This window comes from Bos mutus, chromosome X (genome assembly GCF_027580195.1).
Source record: "Bos mutus isolate GX-2022 chromosome X, NWIPB_WYAK_1.1, whole genome shotgun sequence".
Classification (NCBI taxonomy): Eukaryota; Metazoa; Chordata; class Mammalia; order Artiodactyla; family Bovidae; genus Bos; species Bos mutus.
This window is the reverse complement of record NC_091646.1, coordinates 129,923,698-129,950,306: the sequence shown is the minus strand read 5'-3', so window position 1 is coordinate 129,950,306 and position 26,609 is coordinate 129,923,698. Positions and strand designations below refer to the sequence as shown.

At 48.0% G+C, this 26,609-nt stretch overlaps 1 protein-coding gene across 4 annotated transcripts in view; it reads right to left on the bottom strand.

Annotated features, from left to right (window-relative positions):
- Positions 1–26,609, bottom strand: part of LOC102285105 (transducin beta like 1 X-linked) — a 252,846-nt gene that overhangs the window by 146,054 nt on the left and 80,183 nt on the right. For all 4 annotated transcript variants that reach the window (XM_070366068.1, XM_070366070.1, XM_070366069.1 and 1 more), the window contains exon 2: positions 11,668–11,741. The gene's annotated coding sequence lies outside the window, so the exon portion shown is untranslated. The remainder of the gene's footprint in view (positions 1–11,667; positions 11,742–26,609) is intronic.

The window sequence follows — 26,609 nt, the reverse complement described above, 5'->3', positions numbered from 1 at the left end:
GCGTTCCTACTGACACCCCATCGTTGTCAGCTCCAGGGCCACCTCCCACTGAAGCAGTTTACTTTGGAGGCCAGGGTGCAGGGAAGCCAAAGGGGCAGGTTACCACCTCCACTTGGGGTATGTGGGTGTTGGGCGGGTGGGGAAGGTTTACTGTTCTCAGCAAAGAGTCTTAAGCATCTCATCACAGCCTTAGCGAGCAGTGGACCTTCCTCTGCAGTTTTACCCAGAGGATCTGGGGCCCCGATACTGCCAATACTCCGGGGCTTCTTCCCAGGCGGTTCGGCGGTAAAGAAACAGCCTGCCAATGCAGAAGACGTGGGTTCGATCCCTGGGTCGGGAAGATTCCCCTGGAGGAGGGCATGGCAACCCACTCCAGGATTCTTGCCTGGAGAATCCCCTGGACAGAGGAGCTTGGCGTGCTGCAGTCCATGGGGTCCGCAAAGAGTCAGACACGACTGAGCGACTGAACTGAACCAGGAAATAGTACTATTTGGCTATAAAAAGGAAGGAAGCCATGGACACAGCCTACGACATACGTGAATCTTGAAAACACTGTGAAAAGTGAGAGAAACCAAGTCACGAAAGGCCATATAACATAGGATTTACGGGGAACGCCCAATACAGGCAAAGCCACAGAGATACACAACATGTCTTCAGCTGCGGGGGTGGGGTGGCGGGGGTGGCGCTGAGGAAAGCAAGAAAAATGTAGGGAGTGACTGCTCTGGGGGATGAGGTTTCTTTGGGGGGGTACTGAAAATACTCTAAAATTAAATTGTGGCAATGACCGTACAGCTATGCACGTACCCTGTTCTTGCTGCTCAGTCGTGTCCAACTCTTTTGTGACCCCCTGGACTGTAGCCCTGCCAGGCTCCTCCGTCTGTGGGATTCTCCAGGCAAGAATCCTGGAGTGGGTTGCCATCTCCTCCTCCAGGGGAATCTTCCCGACCCAGGGATCGAACCTCCGTCTCCTGTATGGGCAGATGGGTTCTTTACCACTGAGCCACCTGGGAAGTCCCTTCTGCACCCTACGCGGCTACAAAGAGTCAGGGGTGCAGATGATCCTCAACCTCTAGCAACTGAACACACCTGAGAATTTGCTGCAGCCCCTGGGACCTGGAATTCCCCCCAGGGGTTATGGAGCAAGCCTGACCCCCACGCCCCAGGCTCCTACATGAAGGAGCCGTCTCATCCTCTCAAAGGGAGTCCAAATGCAGCAGCATCAGAGAGTCAGGACCAAAGCCGAGGAAGCACGTCGCAGGAAATGGATCCCCAGCAGGATGATGCATTTTGTGGCAAAAATCAGGTCATGCCAGCCCTGGCTAGCCACAGTCCAGAATTTCTTGATTCGTATTCAAGAACTCTCCGTCGCCGCAGATTTCACAGGTTTCGAGAGCCGTAAATCCATCTGCTCCCGGCTTATCTTGAGTTTCACACAAAATTAATATTCTACCTACATCCCACGCTAGGCAAAGACAAACAGCTCCAGAACGCAAAGTGACAGTATTCTATGTAAGTAAACACCGTGAAAAGACTCGGTTGAAAACATATCTGCAGCTTAACTTCTGTGTTTTAGAGGAATGTATATTCTGGCTTAAAACTCAACATTCAAAAAACAAAGATCATGGCGTCCAGTCCCACCGCTTCATGGCAAATAGATGGGGAACCAATGGAAAACAGTGGCTGACTTTATTTTCCTGGGCTCCAAAATCGCTGCAGATGGTGACTGCAGCCATGAAACTGAAAAGACGCTTGCTCCTTGAAAGAAAAGCTAGGACCATCCTAGACAGCGTATTGAAAAGCAGAGATATTACCTTGCTGACAAAGGTCCCTCTAGTCAAAACTATGGTTTTTCCAGCAGTCATGTATGGATGTGAGAGTTGGACCATAAAGCTGAGCACCGAAGAATCGATGCTTTTGAACTGTGGTGTTGGAGAAGACTCTTGAGAGTCCCTTGGACTGCAAGGAGATCCAACCAGTCAATCTTAAAGGAAATCAGTCCTGAATATTCATCAGAAGGACTGATGATGAAGCTGAAACTCCAATACTTGGCCACCTGATGTGAAGAACTGACTCAATGGAAAAGACCCTGATGCTAGGAAAGACTGAAGGCGGGAGGAGAAGGGGACGAGAGAGGATGAGATGGTTGGATGGCATCACCAACTTGATGGACGCGAGTTTGAGCAAGCTCCGGGAGTTGGTGATGGACAGGGAGGCCTGGTGTTCTGCGGTCCCCGGGGTAACAAAGAGCCGGACACCACTGAGCGACTGAACTGAGATTTTGTAAACCAAACACTATGTGGCCACACAGAAAAATGTCTTTAAAGTGGATGGAAAAAATTTTTAAGGTCAGGAAATACCCAGCCCTTTATCACTTTGAAATGCAATGCCTCCAATTAGAACATCTGTAAACCAAAGAACAAAGTACCCAATAACATAATTAATTTAACAAAGAAACTATAGCCTAAAATATGAATCACACTTAAAATTAATCAGCAACACTAAAATAAAGACAAAATGTGAACCCAGTAATGTCATTAATTTAAGACAGAAAGTATGTTAAACCGTGAATCATGCTTCAAATTAATCAGTCACATAAATCAGAAAATCCCGCAGCAGTGAGGATCTGCCTTCCCGACGAAGCTTTGCTTCAGGTTTACAAAATAAAAAGCCGACCGCAGCGCCTTATTTAGTTTGAAAAAAAAAAAAAATAATAAAAGATAGCTGTGTGTTTTAAAAGACCCAAAGATGCTACCAAAGCACTTCGTTGAGCAAGGTAATTTGCCAGACAGAATATACATTATTTAACAGATTTTCAACTATTCCAATGCACTTCTGTCAAGACTCCAAGTCTGCACCCTACAATTTCCACCCCAAACCAAAACTCAGACCAAACATCTGTGTGGCACCCCTGGCAAACCAGTATCCTGCTCCAATCCTAGCATGCAGCACTCAAATGCCCTCCTTACCTGTGACAGACAAACAGATAACCTCAACATCCATTCTGGGTTCTTCCTCGGCAACCAAGTGTCAAAAGAAATTCATTTCAACTGCTCTGTGTGAAGTTCTAAGCTCATCCGAGCTGAAAGACATTACTGTGTACCCCTGTCAGCAAACAGCAACTGCTTGAGGATTTTAGTATTGCAATAACCGTGTCAGGACAAAATCAGATCCCAATATAGAGCACTGATTTTTATTTTTTTGTAGATGATGCTTGAGTTATAGACCCGTTTCGGAATCATCAAGAACCCTTTCACATAAACACTTCATCACGTTGATTGCAAAGTGTCTCAAAAGTGTATACACACAGCACCAGAGTTGACAGTTTCTCAGAGAAGGCAAAGGAGGTGGTAACAGGAAGGCAGAGTCAGGGGGCAGTAGGGGACATCCACCCATCCCTCTCTGGGGCTGTGGTCAACTCCTAAGGAGGTGGTTCCCCTGGTGGCTCAGTGGTGAAGAATCCGCCTGCCAATGCAGAAGACATGGGTTTGATCCCTGGCCCTGGGAAGACCCCACATGCCATGGACCAACTAAGACTGTGCACCCCAACTTCTGAAGCCCATGCCCCTGAGAGCCAGTGCTCCAAAACTACTGAAGACCCAACACTCTAGAGACTGAGCTCTGCAACAACAGAAGCCACTGCAGTGACAAGCCCATGCACCGCAGCTTTACAGAGAGGAGGCCTCGATCTCTGCAGCTGGAAAGCAAGGCCGAACAGCAACGGTACTGGAGTGAGTCGGCCTTCCCTTCTCCACGGGCATCTGCCTAACCCGGGGATCGAACCCAGGTCCCCCACACTGCAGGCAGATTCCTTTTTTGTTTTCTTGGTATTATCACATTTTTGTATTTTTTTTTTTCTTTAATTGGAGGCTACTTAACTTTACAATACTGTAGTGGTTTTTGCCGTACATTGACATGAATCAGCCAGGGGTGTACATGCGTTCCCCATCCTGACCCTCCCCCCATCCTCTTCCCCATCCCATCCCTCAGGATCATCCCACTGCACCAGCCCTCAGGATCATCCCACTGCACCAGCCCTGAGCACCCTGCCTCATGCAACGAATCTGGACTGGCAATCTGTTTCACATATGATAATATACATGTTTCCATTCTGTTCTCTCAGATCATCCCACCCTCGCCTTCTCCCATAGACTCCAACAGTCTGTTCTTTACATCTGTGTCTCTTTTGCTATCTCGCATATAGGGTCATCCTTACTGTCTTTCTAATTTCCATATATATGTGTTAGTATACTGTATTGGTGTTTTTCTTTCTGACTTACTTCGCTCTGTATAATAGGCTCCAGTTTCATCCACTTCCTTAGAACTGATTCAAGTGTATGCTTTTTAACGGCTGAGTAATATTCCCTTGTGTATACGTACCACAGCTTTCTTATCCATTCGTCTGCCGATGGACATCTAGGTTGCTTCCATGTCCTGGCAATTGTAAACAGTGTGCAAGAGGATTCTTGCTGAGGATCCAGCTGAGGCACCAGGGAAGCCCAATAGAAGACCCAGCAGAGTTAAACAATAAATGAATAAGTAAAATTACGTATTTTTTTAAATATAGCTCAGGAGAAAGCCATCTCACTGGAAAACAGCACGGGAGATGTCAGCCGGCACAGGGCCCAGTTCTGAACACGCCTGCTACGCACCCAAATGTTTCTTCTTTGGGTCATTCCTGTGGAGGCCAACTGGAACGAGGCAGGTGGGATGAACAAATAGAAACTCATCTCAGAAGACAGTTCCTAAATCAGCAGAAGAGTGCATTAAGGCACTTGAGGAAGAATATAAAAGAAGATTCTGGAGTTTTTCCGTGTGAGTATCATACCATGGACCCCACACGCCTCCTGGAATTGCTTTCTAGGTCAAAAGAGTGGCCACAGGCCAGATATAAAAGGACCCCCCCTTCTTTATTTCTTTTTTCAAAATTGATGTATTATTGCATGGGCTGTGTTGGGCCTTCCTTGCAGCATGTGATATAGTTCCCCGATTGGGGATCGTACCCCTCCCTGCCTTGGGAGCGTGGAGTGTTAGCCACAGGACCGGCAGGGAAGTCATGGGACCCAGCTTTAAAAGATATCTTCACAGATCACTCAACTATCCATCCGTGGGATAACCAAACCACCATACACACACACACACGATGGAACATTATCTAGCCACAAGAGGGAAAACACAAGCTACCCCATCATTAAACTGCAAAGACATTTCAACTTAAACAGGCTCAAAAGGACGAATCTCATGTGATCCCATTTACGTGTGGTGCTTAGAAGTCTCAACTGCAGAGATATTAATATAAAGCAGAACCATGGGTGCCAGGCGCTGGGGGAGGGGAATAGAGAGTTGTTGAAATGCGTATGTAATGTTAGCTTGGGAAGATGGAAAAAGTTCTACACGTGGATGGTGGTGATGGCTGTATAACAAGGTGAAAGTACTTAATGACCGTGAAAGTGAAAGTCGCTCAGTCGTGTCTGACTCTTTGTGACTCCGTTGGCTCCTCTGTCCGTGGGGACTCTCCAGGCAAGAATACTGGAGTGGCTTGCCATTCCCTTCTCCAGGGGATGTTCCCAACCCAGGGATCGAACCCAGGTGTCCCTCATTGCAGGCGAATTCTTTACCATCTGAGCCACAGGGAAGCCCAGTGATAGTGAACTATGCATCTGAAAATGGTTAAGACAGGAAATAAAGCTGTAACCCAATGGGAAAAAATGGTTAGCATGGTACATCATACGTTATGCATATTTTATCACTGTAAAACATAATGCTTTGTAAATCTGACTTAAATAGGCATTAAGTGAAGGCACGACCTTTCAGACATAGCTTTCTGGACTGTAACTTCATCTTAGGATTCCGTTAAAAATTTGCTAATTGTGCACAGGGGTGTCTCATAAAAGTACAAACGTGGAGATTTCACAATTTTTTTTTCCCCTGGTGGCCTCACGGCACACGTTGTGGAATCTATTTCCCAAGCAGAGGTCAAACCCGTGTCCTTGGAAGTGAAAGGACCAAGTCCTAACCACCTGGACCACCAGGGAACTCCCCACAAGTATTCAAATAAGATTTAGAATTACTACTGACCATTAAGAAAATTACGCAAATGTTTTAACAGACTATAAATCACAATGAATCCAACTGAGGCTTATGAAGTTATCCATATGATCACATTGTCAAAAATGTAGTTCTTCCTGTGACGAAAAACAACATTTAGGAACAGAAACCCAAGTATATTCATTTGTAAGAGTATAATCATGTTGAGTATTGGAGTCCTCATGTGAGTGTGTGTGCATGCATGCTCAGTCGAGTCCAACTCTGCGACCCCATGGACCATACCCCACCAGGCTCCTCTCTGTCCATGGGATTCTCCAGGCAAGAATATTGGAGTGGGGTTGCCATGTCCTTCTCTAGGGGATCTTCCTGACTTAGGGATCAATCCCACGTCTCCTGCTTGGCAGGCAGATTCTTTATCTTTGAGCCACCTGGGAAGCCCCAGAGTCATCATAGGAAGACTCAAAGGGTATTATTCCTTACCACAGAGCTTCAGAGCCAACGCCAATAGTCGCTAACCTACTGTGAAGCATGATGAAAGGCAATATTCAATATATGCCAAGTTTGGGGGCAAATCCTAAACCAGCCAAGCTCATACTACCGACATTTGAAAGTGAAAATGAAAGCCATTCAGTCACGTCCGACTCTTTGCGACCCCATGGATTGTACAGTCCATGAGATTCTCCAGGCCAGAATACTGGAGTGGGTAGCTTTTCCCTTCTCCGGGGGATCTTTCCAACCCAGAGACCGAATGCAGGTCTCCAGCACTGCAGGCAGATTCTTTAGCAGCTGAGCCACCAGGGAACCCCAAGAATACTGGAGTGGGTAGACTCTCCCTTCTCCAGGGGAACTTCCTGATCCAGGAATCAAACCGGGGTCTCCTGCATTGCAGGTGGATTCTTTACCAACTGAGCCATCAGGGAAGCCCATTTGGGGTCAGATAATTCTTTGGTGTGTGAGAAGGTGGGAGAGGCTGTCCTGTCCATGGTGGGGTGTTTGGCAGCATTCTCAGATGCCAGGATCACTCCTTCCCATCAAATCAATCATATATGACAACCAAACACGTCTCTAGACTTTGCCAAGTGTCCCAGGGTGGGGCAGGGTGGTGGGGGGCGGTGGTTAGAAGACTGCCCCCAGTGGAGAACCCCTGTCCTCAAAAAGAGATCTTCAGGAACCGCCCATGTTTACGAAGAAAACCAAAAGGTAATACTAAGAAAAATAACACTCTCTGATTTGCTGTAAGAGTCAGAAGTAGTAACAGATGTCAGAAATGAAAAGAAACCTGCCATCACCTTCAGGCCATTTTACAAGCAGAAGCTACAGCCAATTTCAAGAGCTTATTCTTGAATTTTAATTAATCAGAACTCAATGTCCATTTATACCTTCCCAGGTGGTGTTAAGCAGGAAAGAACCAGCCTGCCAATGCAGGAGACATAAGAAACATGGGTTCGATCCCTGGGTTGGGAAGATCCCCTGGAGAAGGGAAGGAATGGCAATAGACCCACTCCAGTATACTTGCCTGGAGAATCCCCATGGACAGAGGAGCCTGGTGGGCTACAGTCCACGGGGTCACACAGAGCTGGACACGACTAAAGCGACTTAGCACGGCACAATGTCCATTTGCATCAAGTTCCGTGAAGAAGAGACTCACTAGACTCCTGATCCATCAGTTGAGGGCATGCCCCTGCCAACAGCATGAGTTTTTGTGGGTTCTAGAGGAAAGAAGTGGTTTCTCAAGAGAAAGTGGGTTTTTTCCTGAAAACCTGGAGGGAGGGCATGTCAGTGGGGCTCTACGTCTGTGTTCTGGGGATTCAACAAGGCAAAGGTTGTTTGGACGAAAAGAACACTGAATAAACCTCAAGCGAAGACTGGAAGCAAGGGCTGAATCACACTGACAAACAGCATCTCATCATGCACTTTCATCAGCAGGAGACCTCAGAAAATGAAACTGCACTACACCATTATCCATGTGGAATTCACGTCTTCCAATCAGCTAGTTATGGTTGCCAGGGCACCTGGATGCTTTATGGCTTCTGATAAGACAAATGAGCAACACCCTACGTCTAGCCCATGGCACCCCAAGCCTGCCGAACAATACCCATGTTCCAACCCGTGCCACTGCCTGTACCATACCTTAGTATGAAAAAGCCCTGCAACCGGGTTGGTCTGTAACATGGCAGACTGTCCAGATGAGATTCACAGAACACGCTGTGTTGCCCCTGCTAGTGTCTGGTTCTAACCATCAACAATTCTACCGGGAATGTCTCCAAAATGCAGTCCTTTGAGCCCTTTTAGGATTTTATGAACAGAAAAGAGTTGGTGAGAAAAGGCTACCCATCCCCTTATAGTAGGCCACACCTCACCCAATGCACCAGTTTCAAAACTGGGAAAGGATTACATCAAGGCTGTTTATTGTCATCCTGCTTATTTAACTTATATGCAGAGTACAGCCAAAGTTGTGACCAACCTAAACAGCATATTAAAAAGCAGAGACATTACTTTGCCAAAAAAGGTCCGTCTAGTCAAGGCTATGGTTTTTCCAGTAGTCATACATGGATGTGAAAATTGAACTACAAAGCAAGTTGAGCGCTGAAGAACTAATGCTTTCGAACTGTGGTGTTGGAGAAGGTTCTTGAGAGTCCCTTGGACCGCACTGCAAGGAGTTCATCCTAAAGGAAATCAGTTCATCCTAAAGGAAATCAGTGCTGAATATCCATTGGAAAGACTGATGCTGAAGCTGAAGCTCCAACCCTGGCCACCTGATGCGAAGAACTGACTCCTTAGAAAAGACCCTGATGCTGGGAAACATTGAAGCAAGAGGAGAAGGGATCGACAGAAGACGAGATGATTGGATGGCATCACCGACTTGATGGACATGAGTTTGAGCAAGCTCTGGGAGATGGTGAAAGATAGGGAAGCCTGGAGTCCATGGGGTCTCAAGGAGTTGGACATGACCAAGCAACTGAACAACATCATCATCACGCGAAATGCTGCGCTGGATGAAGCACAAGCTGGAATAAAGATTGCAGGGAGAAATATCCACAAGCTGGAATCAAGATTGCCGGGAGAAATATCAACAACCTCAGACATGCAGATGATACCACCCTAATGGCAGAAAGATCATTTTTGAAAGGACAAAATTACAGAGCCGGAGAAGTCAGTGGCTGCCAGGAGCCACAGAGGCTGACCATGCAGTGGGGGCACGCGGGGGTTTTCCTGTGCCAATGGAACGGTTTCTGTGTTGGATTATGGTGGGGGTTACTTAAAGCTCCACGTATGATTATAGCTCACACACTGTCCACATGCACGCAGGCACACACCCCAAAACTGCTAAAATGAAGACCAGGGCTGCATCAGCGCAAAACTGCAGCTGTCAGTTTCCTACTTTTGATAACATAGTATCTTCACGAAAGACCAGGGAAGGCGGGGGACGACCTAGACCTCAATTTGCTATTTTTTTTTGCTTCCCGGATGGCGCTAGTACAGGAGACTGTGGTTTCAGTCCCTGGGTTGGGAAGATCCCCTGGAGGAGGCCGTGGGCAATTCCCTCCAGTGAGAATCCCATGGACAGAGGAGCCTGGCAGGCTATACATTTCATGGCATCCCATGTGTTCAGTGGGACACAACTGAAGCACCAGACCACGCACACACATATTTTTGCCATGTCTTGTGAGCCTAATATTATTTCAAAATAGAAATTGTCAAAAGTAACAGTGTCTCACTCATGAACAGATACACCAAACGTGGGCTATTCACCCAATGGAATGGGGTCTGGTAATCAAAACGAATGCAACAGCACCGCTGAACCTTGAAAACGTTCCACCGAGTGAAAAACCAACCGTCCACGAAGCGCACACACTCTGCGTGATTGCATTGACACGAAACATCCAGAATGAACAAATCCAGAGATGCTGACCATCGACAGGCGGTGGCTGGGGACTGGGGGAGGCCTGAACAAGGAGTGAGCTCTCATGGGTCCATGGGGTTCTTTGGGGAGCGAGGAAATGGTTTAGAATCAGTTGTGGCGATGGGTGCGGAACTCTGTGAATATTCTAAAAACCACGGAAGCGTACACTCTGAATGGGCGAATTGTCGGCTATGTGAATAACAACATGATCAAGTTGTTAATACCATATGGCCGTGGCTGGCAGACGAGTTGTTATGTAAGTATCTTGCCATGATTTACTGTTCTTTCTTCACCCCAGGGGGCTGGGGGTTGTTGGTTCAAAAGGTCACCTATGATATCGTTTCAAATTACACGAAGCCCATCTGTTACTGATGGGTATGTGACCCCAGGCGTGTCTAGGTAAAGGGAGATAGCAGCTCTGATGCTAAGAGAATCAGAATCAGACTCCTTTGGGCACTGTGCAGGCAGGGTTAACATCAGGGCCTTTGCCTTTTCCTTAGGGAAGCCTGGCGTGCTACAGCCCACGGGATTACTAAGGGTCGGATACGACTGAGTGACTAAACAATAACCCCCATCACTCCCCTGCATTGCACCAGGCTGGCTTATCAACTTTTCCCTTTAAAGAGGAAAAAAAAAATCTTATTGCTCATTTCTCGCCTTTGCCCATAGAGCCCCCCATCTAGAACGCATATCTTCACTATGCACTGAGATCCCAAACGCCACCAAAACCCGTCCAAGTCTCCCCTTCAAGACGAAGGTCCAGCCTTCCTCAGCGGCTGCAAGGCAGGTTAGTAGATCCTTCCTGGGAATTCCCACAGCAGGAGACGTCTGCACCGTCCATGGGACACCCATCCATGCCACGGCTTTCTAAGACCTGTAACGCCTTCCCCAAAAACACGAGACATATCTCACTTAATTTCCACACACTCCACAATGCTCCAGAAGTAAGAGATTCAGAGAACAGTCACCCCAGAAACAGAAGACTTTCATAAAAGGGGGGTCTTGAAAAGGAAATTCTTGATCTGGGTGAGACCCGGGCCTTGCTGCAAGCTGGGTGAAATACAGCAGCCAAGACGATGGCTCCAGACTCCAGAGGTCCCCGTTCTAGGAACACTGCCTGGGTTCTCCATGCTCTCACGACAGTCCACGTGGGGCTCGGACGGAAGGAAAACGCCTCCCCAGGTGCCCCCAGCACAGGCCACATGGCCTCACGATGCTGTCCAACAAGGTGTTTATGGAAAGTTCTGTCTGGACCACAAACTAGGCCGTGGATGTCTGTCGTTTCCAAACACATACAAGACAAGCATCAAAAAAAAAAAAAAAAACCACACACACACACGCACACACACACACCTCTGTTTCTCATAAATCAGCCATCCGAGGGAAAATAAGTACCTGCAATGTTCTCGGGAATGAGAGACCATGAAAGAAATGATGCGTCTTGCAAAAGCACACAATAATCATCTCCATCTCTCCTTCCTAAAATTTCTGACTTTCCAAACGCTCCGAGAAACAGGAGTTTATCATGAAGTGCCAACACAGACAGATACACAGCATGTTTTGGTTACCAAATCAACTACTACAGAACATCTTGAGAAATTACTGTTTCTGGTACATACAGCCAATAAGTAATAGTAAATTTTTTAAAAAACATGGACCAGTTGACAGGATACTTCATTATAGAATAAGAAAGAAATCCATTTTACAATTTTACTTACTCAGAGACAAATGTAGGCAAATCTCGTCTTCCTTCTGGGATTTATTTTTAGGCCTGTTTTCTATCTTCGGTTACCTGTCAACAAAAACACATCCAACATCAGGCAAAAAAAGAAGTCAATGAAACCCACTCCCAGTATTCTTGCTTGGGAAACCCCATGGACAGAGAAGCCTGGTGGGTTACAACCCCTGGGGTCTCAAAAGAGTTGGACACGACTTAGTGACTAAATAACAACAAATTGCACTTTATCACACCTAGTATTTTTTAACATCTTTTTTTTAATGCAGTAAATATTACAATATAATCTGGATAACAGATCCTGGTGAATTCAATAAAAATTGCCAGATCTCCCTTGTGGCCGTTCAAAAACAAAAAAAGTCAACAAAAACATCTCAACTACATTCTCGACCATTCAAAGACTTACGCAGCTTTCTGAAGCAGTAGGGGTCTTAGGAAGCGGAAACATTAACAGTGTCAGATGGTGGACAACCATCGTTGGTGAAATTTAGTGTTTCGTCTCTGTGCATACAGTGAGCCTGTTCACGTGCAATCTGTTCAAAACTCTCAATCTCAAACTAGTTATGATCACCTCACTAGATATTCCAATCACCCCAAAACACGAGACACATCTCACTTATCTCTGCACAGTCCACAGTGCTCCAGAAGTAAGAGATTCAAAGAGCGGTCATCTAGCCAGCTAGAGCATCTAGCCAGCTCTCACTGTTCTCTAAGCACCCTAAAACACACTAAACGAAAAACACAGGTTATTTTTCGCTCGATTCGATGCAACCTGGCACATTCTCACTGAGAACTCCGCGTCCAGACGTGTGGAAAGAGCAGACGCCGCTCGGCGATGCTGCTGTTGGCATCAGGGAACACGATGTCTGCGGTCGTGCGACACTTAAGTATCCGGACGGTGAGAAGGGGGGGATCTCAGCGAGAACGGAACATTGGCAACTAACTAGTAAGAAAACGCCCAAGACCATGTAAGAGAACTGGTAGTGGGGGAGAAGTGACCATTGGACACGGAGCTGAGCTCACACCGTGGGCCGAGACGGGGCACCGTGAGGAGGGAGCCCTCGAACGTGCAGGAAGGCAGCCCACGAGCGCAAACGTCCAGTGGCGATAGCGACCTGGGTGACGGGGACACGGGAGGAGGGGCCGGGTGACCGTGCTGCAGAAGCGAGCGACAGTGGATCCTGGGCACGGAGGACTCTGCAGCCTCAGAAGGAGCCTGACTCCTCCTCCTTGGTCTCTCTTCACCCGGCACCAGGCTGAAGGACAGAAGAAAATCTGACCATCCCCCCACTTAAAATAAAACCCTTCAGGGCTCCCATCATTCTCAGGACAAAAGGCTTAGAGAAGCTCTCGCCCTGCAGAGGAACACGGGGGAGCTCGCAAAGGGCCGGAGGGGAACACAGAGGTGGAGAGAAGACGCACGGAGTCCGCGATGTCCTGGAGATGAGACGCGGGGCATGCACAGGTCAGCGCGTGTGTGCTGGGGTCGGGGGCAGAAGCAGTAAGGATGCCATCCAGGTTCAGAGCTCGAGCAAAAGGTGGGATGTTTGGGAAGTCAGAGTAGAGGAGAGAGCAAAAGCTTTTGAAGGTGTGAACTTTTCCTGAAACCCCTGTTGGCTCTCCCACTCTCTGAGCGGATTCTTAACTAGGTGATGGCACACGTCTGAGCGGGTGGCAGAGGTCACAGTCCCAGAGTTAGGTATGTGTAACCAATGGACTTCCCTGGTGGCTCAGACGGTAAAGCATCTGCCTACAAGGCGGGAGACCCGGGTTCAATCCCTGGGTCGGGAAGATCTCGGGAGAAGGAAATGGCAACCCACTCCAGTGTGCCAGGAAAACCCCATGGATAGAGGAGCCTGGTGGGCTACGGTCCCTGGGATCGCAAAGAGTCAGACGTGAGTGATTGACTTCGCTTCACTTCACTTCAACTGTGACCCCTGGAGCTGTGGGCCTGGCTGGGATGCACCTGGGGTGGGATTTCTCCACCTCAGCAGTACTGGCATTGGGACCAGATCACTCTATGCAGTGGGCTTCTCGTGGTCACTCATGGTAAAGCCACCTGCCAATGCACTGGACGCTAAGAGATGCAGGTTCGATCCCTGGGTCGGGAACATGCCCTGGGGTAGGGCATGGCAACCCATTCCAGTATTCTTGCCTGGAGAAATCCCATGGACAGAGGAGCCCAGTGGGCTACATACAGTCCATGGGGTCGCAAAGAGTTGGACACAACCGAAGCAACTCAGCAGGCATACAAGAATTCTCTGGGGTGGGGATGTGGGGCTGTGCTCCATGTGAAAGGACTCTGAACAGTATTTCAGGCCCTATCCACTTGACACCATAGGAATCCTGCCATCCATCCAGGGTGTGACAACCAAACTGACTCTCGCTGCCCAGTATCCCCTGGACAGCACAGTCACCCCGCTGAGATTATCTGAAGATTATCACACTAAGGCTTCCCAAGTGGCGCCACTGGTAAATAATCTGCCTGCAGGAGACGCAAGAGACCTGGGTTTCGTCCCTGGGTCGGGAAGATCCCCTTGGAGGAGGGCACGGCCACCTACGCCAGTATTTCTGCCTGGAGAATCCCATGGACAGAGGAGCCTGGTGGGCTACAGTCCATGGGGTCGCAGAGAGTCAGACACAACTGAAGTTAAGTGATATCATATGACATCCCTTTTACGTGGAGTCTAAAAAAAAAAATGTAACACCCTGGCAGTCTAGTGGTTAGTGGTTAGGACTCTGACCTCTCACTGCCCAGGGCCCCAGATTAATCCCTGGTCAGGGGGGAAACTAAGATCTCACAAGCTGTGCAGCACAGCAAATTAATAAAGAATAATTTTAAAAAAAGGACAAATAAATGATACAAATGAACTTCTTTACAGAACAGAAAGAGACTCACAGATACAGAAAACAAACGGATGCTTACTAAATGGGGAAGAAGGGTTGGGATAAATGAGAATTTGGGATTAAGATATACACACTACTATGAATATATATAACGGAGAAGATAGTGGCACCCCATCCAGTACTCTTGCCTGGAAAATCCCATGGATGGAGGAGCCTGGTGGGCTGCAGTCCATGGGGTCGCTAAGAGTCAGACACGACTGAGCGACTTCACTTTCACTTTTCACTTTCATGCATTGGAGAAGGAAATGGCAACCCACTCCAGTGTTCTTGCCTGGAGAATCCCAGGGACGGGGGAGCCTGGTGGGCTGCCATCTCTGGGGTCGCACAGAGTCGGACACGACTGAAGCGACTTAGCAGTAGCAGCATGAATTTGTGAACTAAATTGCACAGCACGGGGAATTACAGTATCTTTCTCATAACCTATCATGAGAAAGAATCTGACAAAGAATAGATTCAACGGTATTTCTACAAATGTAAAGGCCACCACCGAACCCAGAGGAGGAGGATCTGGCCAGTGAGACAGAGAAACAAGAGCGTAGCAATGCGGGATGAAAACCACAGACAGTTCGGTGTTCCTGGCTTCTAGTGACAGCCGCCACTCAGATTACCAGGGGAAGACTTAGCAAGTAACTGCCGCTGAGGCAGAGGACTGGAGGTGGGGGCCCGTGGCTGATAGGACGACAAGGACAAACACACGCCGTCTTCTCTGCATCTGCTCCCTGCACGGAAGAAACCGAGGAAGACTTCACGGAGGCGGCAGCATCCCTTGCCGCAAGGAGTCAGGTGAAGAGGAAGGTAAAGCGGCCAAGCAGCCGCCACGTGAGTGGTAGTGGAGGTCAACGGGTGGGCGCAAGCAGAGGGCATGGAAGTCTCCCAAAATGTCAGAGGGTGGGTGCTCAGAAAAGAGAATGCCGACAGCAGAGTACAGGAGGGCTGGTTGGCGGGGGAGAAAGGGGGCCCCACAGACCACAGGAAAGAGACCCCCTCTCCCCCACCGCCCAATCAGCATAGACCAACCTCAGTCTTGGGGCCACCCAGCATAAGAACAGCTGCTAGTGGTGGAGCATGCTGGCTCCAGGGCCACCCCACGACCAGAGCCAGCAGAGCAGGGCACCAGTTCAGTTCAGCTGCTCAGTCGTGTCCGACTCTTTGTGACCCCATGGACTGCAACACGCCAGGCTTCCCTGTCCATCACCAAGTCCCGGAGCTTGCTCACACTCCTGTCCACTGAGCTGGTGAGGCCATCCAACCATCTCATCCTCTGTTGTCCGTTCTCCTCCCGCCTTCCATTTTCCCAGCATCAGGGGCTTTTCCAATGAGTCAGTTCTTCGCATTGGGTGGCCAAAGTACTGGAGCTTCAGCAGAGGACCAGAGCCAAGCTGTTTTCTGACTTGCTCTCAAACCATCCCAAATCCCCCTACCTCTCGAAGGAACACATCTGAACCACCAGAAATTGGGATTAAAGGGCACCTCAGGAACCTCCAGTCTTGCTCTTTTCTTTACCCTCCCCAACCACGTGTTGTCTAAGCTTACAAGAAAGGGCCCACCCTCCTGGCAGACAGTGCTCAGAACCCTTTAACTCTTTATCAGTTTCAGTTCAGTCGCTCAATCGTGTCCGACTCTTTGCGACCCCATGGACTGCAGCACGCCAGGCCTCCCTGTCCATCACCAACTACCGGAGTCCACCCAAACTCATGTCCATTGAGTCGGTGATGCCATCCAATCATCTTATCCTCTGTCGTCCCCTTCTCCTCCTGCCCTCAACCCTTTCCTACATCAGAGTCTTTTCCAATGAGCCAGCTCTTCGCATCAGGTGGCCAAAATACTGGAGTTTCAGGTTCAACATCAGTCCTTCCAATGAACACCCAGGACTGATCTCCTTTCGGATGGACTGGTTGGATCTCCTTGCAGTCCAAGAGATAACTCTATCAAAAGGCTGACAAAAGGTGCCCCATGCACCATCCACCGCTCCATTCTGTCTTCCTTCCACCAAACTACTATGCACATATATTCAGTTAAAAAAAAAAATGAAAAAGTTTAAAAAAAAAAAAGAGAGAGAGAAACAGACTTACAAGCCTCACTTTGCTCCTAATTAATTATAAGAAACTCTCTCCGGACCAGAGACTCCTCAGCTGTGAAATGAGGGTATTAAATTATTTATGAGGTTTCACCCACATCAAAAAGGAAAATCGGAGGAACCATTTTCCTGTTGACTTCCTTGGTAAATTCTAAGGGAAAACACCTTGCAGGGAACTGAACCAAGAATTTGCAAAGGGATTGCTTTGGGAGGACTTGGTGGAGAGAGCGGGGTGGGCGGCAGACGGGTGTGAAGAGAATTCATCTGTGTTCCACAGCCACCTGAGCACAGAAATACATCCAAAGCAATTTTTTTTCCCCTCTTCTGAAGTTGCCATAATGATTAACATGTTCACCCTGGAGAAACTCTAGTTGTACCATCATGAAAAAAAAAATGCGAAAAATGTAAAATATGTTTTCCGAAACCACAGAGCATGACACAGGAGCTGCAGTTTCCTCCCGAGTCCTCTTCTTCCTTTTATTTTTTTTTTTTTGAGAGAGCCCGAATTAACCTGGCCGAGCCCCAGCAGCTCAGATACATTCCGGCGGGAGGGGGTCTCAACGCCAGAGAATTCTAACCGCTTCATTTGGTACGTACTTGCAGAGTTCAGGTTCTGTATGATGAAGCTGTTGTTTCCTGCACTTTCAATACCGCCCAGTGCTTTTTATATATTCGGATGATTCAGTCCATATTAGATTTTTTTTAATTTACTTTTAATTGGAGGATAATTGCTTTACGACACTGTGTTAGTTTCTGCTGTACAACAACAAGATTCAACCCTAGTATACATATGTCCCTTCCCTCTTGAACCTCCTTCTCATCCCCCTACCCCACCCCAACCCATCACAGAACAGAGAGCTGGGCTTCCTGCGCTATACAGGCAGCTTCCCAGGAGGCTAGTTATTTTACCCGTGAAAGTGAAAAGGGAAAGTCGCTCAGCCGTGTCTGACTCTTTGCGACCCCATGGACTTGTAGAGTCCAGTGGACTTCTCCAGGCCAGAATACTGGAGTGGGTAGCCTTTCCCTTCTCCAGGGGATCTTCCTGATCCAGGAATCGAACCAGGCTCTCCCACATTGCAGGCAGGTTCCTTACCAGCTGAGCTACCCGGGTGACCCATGGTGGTATTGTGTATATATCAGTGCCACTGTCTCAGGTCACCCCACCCTCTCCTTCGCCCGCTGTGTCCACAAGTCTGTCTCTATTCCTGCCTTGGAAATAGGTTCATCGGTACTACTTTCCTAGATTCCTACCAGGCTCCTCCATCCATGGGATTTTCCAGGCAAGAGTACTGGAGTGGGTTGCCATTTCCTTCCCCAGGGGATCTTCCCGAGCCAGGGATCGAACCTGGGTCTCCCGCATTGCAGGCAGATGCTTTCTTTACCATCTGAGCCACCAGGGAAGCCATACACACGCCTTAATACACGACATTCGGTTTTCTCTTTCTGACTGACTTTCCTCTGAATAACACGCTCTAGGTTCAGCCACCTCACTAGAAACATCAGCTTAGTTCAGTCGCTCGGTCGTATCTGACTCTTGGTGACCCCGTGGACCACAGCACACCAGACTTCCCTATCTATCACCAAGTCCCGGGGCTCGCTCAAACTCACGTCCATCGAGTCACTAGAACCTACCAGATGGTTAATCCTGTAAATCTGTGCTTTCTCCAATGGGGCTAATTGTGTCCCCTGCCCTCCCCTCCCCCAGCCACCGTCACTGGACACGTCCATGTCTGGAAACATTTTCAGTCCTCAGGACTCCGGGAAGGATATTACTGGCATCGAGTGAGGCCAGAGAGGCTGCTAAAGCTCCTACAGCACGTAGAACATCTCCCTTCATAAACAGCTAGTAATATCTGGCTCAAATGTCAATATCGCCACGGCTGAGAAATCCTCATTTGAACCATACTAAAAATTTAAAAAAAAAATTATTTATTTAGTGGTGCCAGGTCTTAGTCGTGGCATGCAGGCATGTGGGATCTAGTTCCTGAAGGGAGATTTAACCCGGGGCTCCCTGGACTGGGAAGGAGGAGCCTTAGCCACTGGGCCACTGAGGAAGTCCCCATACTAACATCGCTATAATTCTGCAGAAGGTATACACTGTGTATCATGTTTATTCTTTTCAAAGTAACAGAATACGCACACTGCAGGTGAAGCAAGACTTCTCATCTCAGCTGCAACCTTTTCAGCAGCATCCTTCCCCAATTCTGCTCTCCAAAGCAACCACACTTGAATCACAGAATTGTTTCTACAGTTGGCAATATTCCCTGGCATGGACTCACATGATTCTAAATAAACTGCTGTACAATATACCCTATCAACTTTAGAGATCACTTACTTGGTTTTCTCACATACGGATGAAGATTTTGTTTTTGTAAATTCCGCTTACCCCTTGGAAGAAAAGTTACGACCAACCTAGACAGCGTATTAAAAAGCAGAGACACTACTTTGCCAACAAAGGTCCGTCTAGCCAAGACTATGGTTTTTCCAGCAGCCATGCATGGATGTGAGAGTTGGACTATACAGAAAGCTGAGCACAGAAGACTTGATGCCTTTGAACTGTGGTGTTGGAGAAGACTCTTGAGAGTCCCTTGGACTGCACGGAGATCCAACCAGTCCATCCTAAAGGAAATCAGTCCTGAATATTCATTGGAAGGACTGATGTTGAAGCTGAAACTCCAATCCTTTGGCCACCTGATGTGAAGAGCTGACTCATTGGAAAAGATCCTGATGCTGGGAAAAGATTGAAGGCGGGAGGAGAAGGGGACGACAGAGGATGAGACGGTTGGATGGCATCACCGACTCAATGGACATGAGTTTGAGTAAACTCCTGGAGTGGGTGATGGATAGGGAGGCCTGGTGTGCTGCAGTCCATGGGGTCACAAAGAGTTGGACATGACTAAGCAACTGAACTGAACTGAACTGAACTTCCCACCACCCATCCTGGCTTACCCTTCCACATTTTTCCAACAGCGTAACATGTTTTGGTTACATATAAACTCTACACTGGCTATTTTGACAACGGAACAGGCACTTCCAGGCAAGCAAGCGGTAGGTTTATGATGCCTTTCTTCAGTCTAACTCTTTAATTTTCCTGGGATGATTTGGCTGCCTCTGTTTTTCTTTGATAATTCCCCCAACAACCTTCCACCGTCTTTCAATTTTTCACTCAGACAACCTGGCAGTTCTAAGTTCACCGCAACCATTGCTCTCCTGACCCCCCAAATATATACACACACCAGACCTTCCTCCTGAAATTTCTGGACTCTGCTCCAGTCTATACTTGTCAGAGTGAGACCTGCTGAGACCAGATGCCGCAAGATCACACCACCAGCATCGTAACAATTCTTTCCGCCTCTTTCTGTTTCAGGGATGCCAAGTCTCCCCCCTTTCTTGGTTTACTGTCTCCTTTCAATGGAACATATTCTCCAGCAGCTTCCTGAGAGAAGTGAAGTATGGAACCTTAAAGCCTACTGATAATCCTGAGTATGGACAAATCTCTTTATGCTACCCTGAATTAACAACCCGTGAGGGAATGAACGCAAAAGTCTGAGTGAAAATAAATTTTCATAGAATTCTAAGCTCAGTCTGTTTTCCGAGTTAAGAAATATGATGTCATTCTGATTCCAGGCCCTTCCTATGACTCTTTTCCATCCAAAAAAAAAAAAAAAAAAAGTGCTTAGACGCTGCCTTTATCCTTGATTTTCCACAATGAAATGCTGATGAGATTTCAAGTAGTAATTTTTGATACGCTTAATTTCTATTCTCTCTTCTATTTGGTTTGAAATTTCTGTCTTCTTCAGATTGGAGATTCCCCTCCTTCCCTCTGCCCCCCTTCCCTCTGTTTCCCTGGAATACTTATCAGGCAAAATCTGAATAACCATCTCTCATCTGTCTGACAAAACTTCCTGCACCGTATCTCTGTTGCCCAGTATGGTATTCATTGACATCCTATCTGAAAAGTGAAGGGCTTCCCCGCTAGTTCAGCTGGTAAAGAATGCACCTGCAATGCAGAAGACCCTGGTTCGATTCCTGGGTTGGGAGGTTCCCCTGGAGAAGGGATAGGCTACCCACTCCAGTATTCTTCGGCTTCCCTGGTGGCTCAGCTGGTAAAGAATCCGTCTGCAATGCGGGAGGACCTGGGTTCGATCCCTGGGTTGGGAAGACCCCCTGCAGAAGGGAATCCCACTCCAATGTTCTGGCCTGGAGAATTCCATGGACTGTATAGTCCATGGGGTCACAAAGAGCCAGACACGGCTGAGTGACTTTCACTGGGAGGTAAGGGCTTCACAGGTGGCGTTCGTAGAAAAGGACCTGCCCGTCAGTGCAGGAGACGAAAGAGACCTAGGTTCACTGCCTGGTTCGGGAAGATCCTCTGACGTAGGAAATGCCAACCCACTCCCGTATTCTTGCTTGGAAAATTCCATGGGCAGAGGAGCCTGGCGGGCTACAGTCCACGGGCTCGCAAAGAGTCAGACACAGCAGAGCATGCAGACAAGTACGGGGATTCATTTAGCCACGTGTGACTACTGAGCAGTTGAGAAGTGGACAGTACAACTGAGGCGTTGACTTTAAATGGAATTTGCTTTTCACTAATTTAAGTTTAAAGAGTCACACATGGCCGGGGGCTACCATGTGTGACGGCACAAACCTAAAGATGACGACCAAGAGGAAAAGAAGGCAACCAAGGAAGGTCAGTGCCTTTAGCATCGACCGTAAGATGAAAATAAACACAGAAGAAAAAAGTGCGAGCAATTTCTAAATCCCCTCGGTTACGATTTCCAGCATGAGGTCCCAGGATGTAATTCCGTAGGGGTCTCCTTCCTCAGAAGAGTTGGAGGACCTTTCAGCATGACGTCAGACAAGCAGAAGCAACCGTCTGCTCCTAAGATGATGTTTTATTATACCTGATGTATAAACAGGGCAGCCAAGGGTCCTCTCTCTCCTGAGGGGGAGACAGGAAATGAAGTCGCTCAGTCGTGTCCAACTCTTTGTGACCCCATGGACTGTAGCCCCGCCAGGCTCCTCTGTCCATGGGATTCTCCAGGCAAGAAGACTGCAGTGGGTAGCCTTTCCTTTCTCCAGGAGATCTTCCCAGACCAGGGATCGAACCCAGGTTTCCCACATTGCAGGCAGATTCTTTACCATCTGAGCCACGAGGAAAGCCCAGGTCGCCTCCGTATTTCTCAGAAAAGAGAAATCTGTATCGTACTCACAGCATCACAGCATAAAGTAGAAGCGAAACGTTAAAAATAATAAAACACAAGGGAGAGATAACAGGTAAGCTGCAGATGGCAACTTCTTCAAACGCCACCCTGATGGCTGTCATGGAGCCCTGATCTCAGCACACTTGGCAAGAGAACACAGTTCTCTACACGTGTTCTAGCAAAAAACACTGCTGCTTCGAGATGGGTGCTCCAGGGAACAGAAACTAGAGCAGCTGGCAAAGGCCTTCTCTATGCATTCGTTCATTCACTCATTCAACAATCGTCACAAACTGGCATCCATCTATGATCAGAAAACAGAGGAAAATCAAACCGGACAGCCCGCCACGAAGCTGCCCAGCGTCTTGTTTGATCAGAACCACTGGGAACCTTTTTATGAAAGTCCAGAACAGAACACAGCCGGCACACGCCACAGCTGTGCATTTACAACAAAGAGTAGGATCGCCATGCAAAAAAAGTCACTCCCCTTATTTCAGCTCTGAAGAAACCCAACCATACTAGCATTCCAGCAAAGTGAAGTCCAAGTCACTCAGTCGTGTCCGACTCTTTGCGACCCCATGGACTGTACCCGCCAAGCTCCTCTGTCCATGGGATTCTCCAGGCAAGAATACTGGGGTGGGTTGTCATTTCCTTCTCCAGGGGAATCTTCCAGACCCAGGGATTGAACCCAAGTCTCCTGCATTGCAGGCAGACTCTTTACTGACTGAGCTACAAGTGAAGCCCTTGTAGCTAGCCCTGGCACTTCAGGTATAGGGAAATAAGAATTCAGGAAACATGGCTCATTTTAAATTTAAGGATCAACAGGGAAACATATTTTCTTCATCTACTCTTCTGGTAAGTCATTTAATATGCACTCTGTCCTGCAAAGTGACATTTTATTATGCTTGTAGATTTTTTTACAAGCTCAGTGTTAAAAGTATGAGTTATTCAAATACGGACACTAACCAAGACATTTATATAAACATGATTTCTTCCTCAGTGCATTATGACACTAATAACAAGTATTTCATGCTTGTAGAACTGGCAAAATCAATGCCTCCGAGACTGTACTGACGTGTATGAGCACATATATATTGATATAGAGACACATGCATCATTTACCTCACTGGAAGGACTGATGCTAAAGCCGAAACTCCAATACTTTGGCCACTTGATGCGAAGAGTTGACTCATTGGAAAAGACCCTGATGCTGGTTAAGACTGAAGGCAGGAGGAGAAGAGGATGAGATGGTTGGATAGCATGACTGATTCGATGGACATGAGGTTAAGCAAAGTCCAGGAGAGAGTGAAGGACAGGGAAGCCTGGCGTGCTGCAGTCCATGGGGTCTCAAAGAATTGGACATGACTTGGAGACTGAACGAGCAGCACCACGACAGCAGGCTGAACCATACACACGTCACCCATGACAAATGAAAAGTACTTTCCCAACTCACACCACGATAGGCCACATAAATTTCACACGGAGAGACTACGACAGGACTTGTCACCTGAAAACATGGTACGAGACAGGTAACAGAACATGACCCAACTGGTCTTCTAATTCTGTAGCCATCCAGAGCTACTATCAACAGGAAAAAAAAATAAAAAAAAAACAGGCCCATGACAAACTTTAATAAGCTATCTACCAGTGACACAGAATATGTTGGCAGGCAATTTTATTTTGTGGCATGAAATTTTATTTAACAAGAGAAAGCGAATCACAGCACTTAAAGAGGATATATTAAAGCATCAGGATAACACGACCTTTTTCGTGTTCAGCAAACTGTCCATCAACAGCCACTACGATCTCTACACAGAGACCGCACCAAACGGTAAAAATAACCTTCAGGTAAGACATCGGTTTCTGGTTTACAGATGACACTGTGAGTGCTCCACAGGGTACAAAACAATCCTAGTTAATCTTCTCCTCATCTCCCAAAGCACCCTCTCCACATTTTGCAATGAGCCATTAAGTGAACTTTCTTTTTTATTTCTGATGTGGACCATTTTTAAGCCTTGACTGAATTTGTTACCACATTGCTTCTTGCTTCAGGTTTCATGTCTAAGCAGTCCTCTTAAATGTAATTGTCAAGCACAAGACATGTTACCTACTGGCTGAAATCATCATACAGGTTTCTGAGCAGCATATGGCATCGGCACTGACGTTTCTGTCATCTGCAAACACTTCCTACTCCCTCCCCGCCTCACCTGGAAAGCTCAACAGTATGGTCCTCAATTTTGTTTAACGACACACCTCTAAGATCATCCCTTTGGGAAGACGATTCAATTCGACTCTGTGCTTAAACACCTCAGAATCCAGGACACCAATGGCAACGATCAGCTCATTCAAGAACAGAATCTGAAAACACAGGCAAGCACACACACCTTCCGATTCACAGATCTAAGTTCTTCTGCAAATGTCGCCTCAGTATTTAGGACATCAGAAAGTTATCCCAAGTAATGGATGGAGAAAGTAGCATATATATATATCTGTGCTACCGTGTGTAGCATGGATCGCTTATGAGGAGCTGCTGTATAACACAGGGGAGTCCACCAAGGACTCTGTGATGACCTGGAGAGTTAGGATGGGAGAGTGGAAGCAGGTTTCAGAGGGAAGGGATATATGTATCAGTTCAGTCGCTCAGTCGTATCTGACTTTTTGCCACCCCGTGAATCGCAGCACGCCAGGCCTCCCTGTCCATCACCAACTCCCGGAGTCCACCCAAACCTATGTCTATTGAGTTGGTGATGCCATCCAGCCATTTCATCCTCTGTCGTCCCCTTCTCCTCCTGCCCCCAATCCCTCCCAGCATCACAGTCTTTTCAAACGAGTCAACTCTTCGCATGAGGTGGCCCAAGTATCGGAGTTTCAGCTTCAGCATCAGTCCTTCCAATGAACACCCAGGACTGATCTCCTTTAGGATGGACTGGTTGGATCTCCGTGCAGCAAGTCTTCTCCAACACCACAGTTCAAAAGCATCAATTTTTTGGCACTCAACTTTCTTCATGGTCCAACTCTCACATCACTACTGGAAAAACCATAGCTTTGACCATGCAGACCTTTGTCGGCAAAGTGACGTCTCTGCCTTTTAATATGCTACATAGGCTGGAGACATTCCAGGTTGCCACAACTGGGGCTGAAACCGAGGGTTTCTCACCACCAGCAAGCACTGACAGTTCACGGAACACACACACACCTGCCATCTGTCCACACCTGGCTCACGCACACAGCCCAGACTCTGTCTGGCCCGGCCACAACCCAAGCCCACCTCCTTCCCCACAAGCTCCCCTTGCTGGTTTCGCATCCCCCAGCCTCACACCCTTGAGAGAACCCATGAGTCCCACCCAGGAGCGTCTTCAAGCCTCCTGCCACGTCTCACCCTGTCTGCAAGCTCCCCGCTGAAGCCACACTTTTGCCACCAGAGGCAGTTCCTCCAGGCACACTCCTGAGGTCTCATAATGAAAGTGAGAAGATGAGACAGCTGGCATGAGACGTGGACATCCCCCGTTATTCTATCCGGGATGCATTTGACCTGGTGACCAGGAGTGTGCATGCTCGGGCCAGAAGCTCTGGGACAATCCACCCCTTGCCGGTCGTACGCACCCCTGGGCCAGGATTCCTCACGCCTCCAGCCCCTCATCTCTACGGAAAGGGTTGTTGCTACTGAGTCTCAGTTGTGCCTGACCCTTTGGTGACCCCACGGACTGCAGCCCGCCAGGCTCCTCCATCCATGCGATTTTCCAGGCAAGAACACTGGAGCGGGTCGCCATCTTCCTGATTCGGGGATTGAACCCACATCTCCAGCACCGGCAGGCATTGATTCTTTCTTTACCAGTGAGCCCACCACGGGAGCCCTGTCCAAAGCGGGACAGATGACCAAGTGACAGAAATCTAACTGACCTTGGGGAAATGAACTGGGAGAACTCACTGCATGCATGACCATGCCTAGGGACCACGTGGCATGTTGTGTCCGACTCTGTGCAAGCTCACGGACTGCAGCCCGCCAGTCTTCTCTGTCCGTGCGAGTCTCCAGGCAAGGATACCGGAGTGGCTTGCCATGCTTTCCTCCAGGGGATCTTCCCAACCCAGGGACGGAACCCGCGTCTCTTATGTTGTTTACTAAGAGTGCCCACCCAGGAAGCCCGGAACGCCACACAAGTCATTGGATAAAATTAGTTTCATCAATGCCATCCATTCATTCTGGAATCAGCTCACAGCCTGCTCACCAAGGATACTTCTGACCCCAGACAAGACATCTCTGAACCTCATAGTTCCCTCTCCCTGTAAAAATGGGACAAAGCCCGTTACGCGGCGGTGGGGAAAAACAGAGACCCAGGAAGTAAAAATACACAGAACAGCTCCTGGCCCAGCAAACTTATTAAATCAGAGGCTCTTATCGACAGGGAGACACTGAGGCTCTGAAGTAATCCAGAAAATCATTCCAAATCTTTCCTCCTCCTAAGTGGAGAAACAGCTATGCTTCCTGCACCAACTCCTTTACACTTGCTTACGGCGAGATCAGTGTGAACTCTTCTACTTCCATAACCTCAGTTTCATTTCCTGCTTTTCAACTCAAGGGATGATGCATATTCAAGGCTCTGAAGCCCAGTATTCAGTGGAGTTTAGAGGCTACTGCCCAGCCACACTGATGGAGACAGAAAAAGAATTTCCGTTTCATTCAATGTACCTTTAAGCCCAAGAATTCATTTCTTAATGGGTTTCTTCCCGCCTCTCTGCCCC